The sequence below is a fragment of the Mesoplodon bidens genome (genome assembly GCF_964165515.1).
Source record: "Mesoplodon bidens genome assembly, chromosome: 9".
In the NCBI taxonomy this organism is placed as follows: domain Eukaryota; kingdom Metazoa; phylum Chordata; class Mammalia; order Artiodactyla; family Ziphiidae; genus Mesoplodon; species Mesoplodon bidens.
In genome coordinates, this window is record NC_138166.1 from 95,777,264 (window position 1) to 95,782,304 (window position 5,041).

A 5,041-nucleotide genomic window follows, 5' to 3' on the forward strand; every position below is an offset into this window, starting at 1 on the left:
CTGTGAAATCTAGAGATGTTCGAAAAGGACGGCAAACCAGAGAAGATTAGGGAGACCTATATCTAAACTGCCAAGTCACGAATGTTTGAAAGCGAGAAATGTGCAGTGATTATTTGGCAACAACATTTTCTACATTGGGAGATACCTTTGTCCACAAGATTATGCCTTAACAGGGTCCATAGGGCCCCTCCTGTGAAAGATCAATAAATATATCCTCTCCTCTATGAACAGGAGAATTTAGAGAGTGTAGCAACATTAAGACTGATAAAATAAGTATTGAGAAAAGTTAATTTATGACATGATCTTGAAATTTCTGTTTTCCGTTCCAGGGTCTTACATAGTTTAGAGACATCTTGGCCTCACCCAATCTCAAGCAACACACACACAAACACACATACATCCCAGACAAACGCACATAACAATTCTCGTGGGATACTGAAAGACCAAAATGAATAAACATGGGAAATGCATTCCCCTGCTGATAGGCAAGCAGCAAAGTCATTACATCTCTCTAAGGAGGACATGAGTAGAGGTGATAACACACGATTCTGTCCTCGATCATTACTTGTGTCTGTAGGGAGAGGGTTGTGTCCAAATGATAGAAAAAGCCCTCACTTGCAGGAGCAAGTCTATCATACATTTCTGTGCTGGGAGCTGTGTGTCTGGGCTTCACCTCCCGATGAGGCCCCTGTGGAGGAGAATCAATCCTAGTCCTCCCGGTGTGTGAGGTTTCTTCTCAGCCTGAGGACAGGAAAGGGGGAGTGAATGAACCACTGGCTCCAGGTATTAGAGACTGAACGTCTTCCCTGTGACCTAAGCCTGTCTTCAGACTTTGGTCCTGAGGGTATTTCTAGGGCCCACTATCTATCCCCATGGTGTGGCCTTAACACCTCTGACCCTCCAGGACCCCTGTCCATGTCCCCTTCATCATCCTTCTGTGGCATCTCTTGGGTTTGTCATGACTGTGTCAGAGAAGAGGAATCAGCTATATCCATGTAGGACAGGATCTGGCTAAAGGGCTATAAAGAACGTCAGGGGACGTTCCCCAAATAAAAAATAAAAAATCGTGAAGGCAGAGGTCAGTGGTTTGCTTGCCCAGTTCTGTTGGTATCCAGATTCTCTTTTTGTTCCTTATTTTAGCAGAGAAATATTCAATATTATGGTTCTATGACATGCTTCCTTATGATATTAGATCCAGAATTCACTCTCCAATAATGGCTTCCAGTCCTTATAATAAATATTCAAACTCTAAGTGGCTTATGTGGGATAACTCATTTAACTTTTCAAATGTCCTACAAGGTAAGGTTTATCCACCCCAATTTGCAGCTGTGGGAACTAAAGAATGGAGAGGAACACAGAGATCACCAACCTAGCCACAGCAAAGCCAGGATTTGAACCCAGGCGGTCAGGGTCAGAATCCATGTTTGTTTGTTTTTTACACTAAGCTACTCATGAGGATCAGGCTGTGTTGAAGTTACAGATGGAGAGAGTAAATAATATCTGAGTAATTATGAAACTTGGACAAATCTGTGCTTCCTCAGAGCTTTGACTTTGACAGCCCCGGGGCAGTCACTCTGAGAGAGTGAGCAGTAGAAACTTTTAATTTGACTCAGTGTGAAATATTCTAAATTGCCCCACTTTCTTTCATAAGATTTACTACTTTTTCTCACATTGGTGTTTTGGCATAGCAGAACTGCCATTTGACTATTAAAACTTGTATTTTCTTCTTCAGTCTAGGAGTGAGGTTACTTTAAAGGATTCTTCTATTTCTTTAAATTCCTTTTTAAAGTTAATTTAAAAAATCAGCACATGGGCTTCCCTGGTGGCGCAGTGGTTGAGAGTCCGCCTGCCGATGCAGGGGACGCGGGTTCGTGCCCCCGTACGGGAAGATCCCACATGCCGCGGAGCGGCTGGGCCCGTGAGCCATGGCCGCTGAGCCTGCGCGTCCGGAGCCTGTGCTCCACAATGGGAGAGGTCACAGCAGTGAGAGACCCGCGTACCGCAAAAAAAAAAAAAAAAATCAGCACATAAAAATATTAAATAGAAATGAGAGTAAAGTGGTGTGTTTTCTATTTAAACTCAAACTGAAAAGAAGCAAGATAAATGTGAAAGTTTACAATACCATAATTTTGTTGCATCTTTAATCCCACTGATTTATATTCTCTGGGAATTGTGGTCCCTTTAATACAATTAGTAAGAGCTAACATTTATTTAACTCCTACTGTGTACCTGTTTAATGGTATTTATTCTTCACACCAGCCCTTTAGACCCTGCTGTCCCTGTTTTCCAGATGAAAACAATGAGGCTGAGAATCAGTGACTCAAGGTCACATGGTTCCCCTGCAGAGTCGAGATGGGAGTGACGAGTGACGGTCTCACCAGCACTGCTGACCCTGCTGCTTCCATCCCTATTCAGAGGGATCTTGCTCTTTTCAGTCCTTGCTCATTTTCGTGCTATGGAAGAACAGAGCGATGTATTCGTGAAACCTTTTGCATCATTCTGTGCACTGAAGCCTTTTCCTTAAGGTGTAGCAGGGTGGACACTTGAAGGCACCTTCATTTCAGGTATTTTTCTCTTTATCTTATCTGTCACAGGCTTTTTCTCAGGAAAAAAAAAATTCTGGCTTCTTGAACTGAGGTGTTTTTTTTTTTTTTTTTTGCATTACACGGCCCTCTCACTGTTGTGGTCTCTCCCGTTGTGGAGCACAGGCTCCGGACATGCAGGATCAGCGGCCATGGCTCACGGGCCCAGCCGCTCCGCGGCGTGTGGGATCCTCCCAGACCGGGGCACGAACCCGTGTCCCCCACACTGGCAGGCAGACTCTCAACCACTGCGCCACCAGGGAAGCCCTTGAACTGAGATTTTTAAAATGCAGAAAGCCATTCCATATTGAAAGGGAAGAAAATTGCTTTCTTTATTTTACTGTATTTTTTCTATCTTGTCCTCACATACGTCCTCAACAGTAGTCTGTGTAGATAGCTACCATAATAGAGCTGTCTCCTCATGACCTTCCTACAAACCTGTAAAAAATGCAGTTGACACCCAGTGTAACATATGGTTTGTCTGGAGTTCACGCCTGATGAAAAATGTTGTTTCACTAAGAAATTTTTTCCCTCCTTTTTTATTGCTGCCATTTGAAAATAGTCTTTTTCTAGGCTACTGGTCTCATTCAAAAATATTTTACTAAAAAATGTTATGTGTAAAACTCTGTAATTCCAGATTGTTTGAATTATGAGCTTTGATTAGTCAAACAATTCTAATCATTTGGGAAAAGAAGGCTAATAACTTGGTACATATATACAATGGAATATTACTCAGCCATAAAAAGGAACGAAATTGAGTCATTTGTTGAGACATGGATGGATCTAGAGACTGTAATACAGAGTGAAGTAAGTCAGAAAGAGAAAAACAAATATCGTATATTAACACATGTATGTGGAACCTAGAAAAAATGGTACAGATGAACCGGTTTGCAGGGCAGAAGTTGAGACACAGATGTATAGAACAAACGTATGGACACCAAGGGGGGAAAGCGGCGGTGGGGTGGGGATGGTGGTGTGATGAATTGGGTGATTGGGATTGACATGTATACACTGATGTGTATAAAATTGATGACTAATAAGAACTTGCAGTATAAACAAACAAACAAAACAACTAATACTAAACTTTCTTTGGGTTATTTGTATGGAAATATGTTCATATAAATGTTTCAGACATTACATGAAATTTCTAAAAATCTTACACGTTCTGGTATAATGTTATAAGTCATAATTCTAGTTATTTCTTTAAAATGTATATCTCAGAAATAACTAAATTTCCTTGTCAATTGCATTATTATGAACTTTCATCAAATCTTTAACCGTGGTCACTTTTAAGTCTTTTGTCATTTACAGACAGTTCTGGGTGTACTCTGATGCTTTTGCAAATATGTTCCTATAAAAGGGTTTCATCTTCAAGGAATTCATGGAAAAGACTCTAACAAGTACAGGTTTCTGGTAACTGACTATACTGCTGAACTGAATGAATAAGCATTTTCAGAACTCTAATGGAAAACTGATGAACTCATTAAAGTGCTAACAAAAGATCAAGATGAAAAAAATTAATTACATGGGACTGAGTGAACTGATGAGGATGATTATAATTTTTGTGACTTTCTGTTTGAATAAAAAAAAAATCCCACAAGGACTCAGAGGCAAAAAATATACAAATCAATTTTCACTGCAAAGTAAAGGAGCTGTTAGAGTGGAGGATTATTGGACTGAATGTCAATATTATGACATAGTATAAGTGTGTTTTGTGTTTGGTAATTGCAATCATTATTGCTTCTGTTGTGGTAATCCATTTACAATGCTTGGTGTCAGTCTATCTCTTGTAAAAATAAAATACAGTGTGTGTGTGTGTGTGAAAAAAATAAAATAAAAATAAGAAAAAAAGGGAAAAATAAATAAAAAATTTAAAACTACATTAAAAAAAAAAAAAGGGCTTCCCTGGTGGCGCAGTGGTTGAGAGTCTGCCTGCCGATGCAGGGGACACGGGTTCGTGTCCCGGTCAGGGAAGATCCCACATGCCGCGGAGCGGCTGGGCCCGTGAGCCATGGCTGCTGGGCCTGCGCGTCCGGAGCCTGTGCTCCGCAACGGGAGAGGCCACAGCAGTGAGAGGCCTGCATACCACAAAAATAAATAAATAAATAAATAATAATAATAAAAAAAAAGAGGGCTTCCCTGGTGGTGCAGTGGTTGAGAGTCCGCCTGCCGATGCAGGGGACATGGGCTCGTGCCCCGGTCCGGGAAGATCCCACATGCCGCGGAGTGGCTGGGCCCGTGAGCCATGGCCGCTGAGCCTGCGTGTTCGGAGTCTGTGCTCTGCAACGGGAGAGGCCACAACAGTGAGAGGCCCGCATACCGCAAAAAAAAAAAAAAAAATTGAACCGCTTAATCTTCAAGTATTTTGGAATTTTCCGGCTTTGTTTTTGTTATTGACTTCCAGTTTGACCTCGCTGCAGTCTGAGAACAGGCTTTATATGATTTCTGACGTTTTAAAT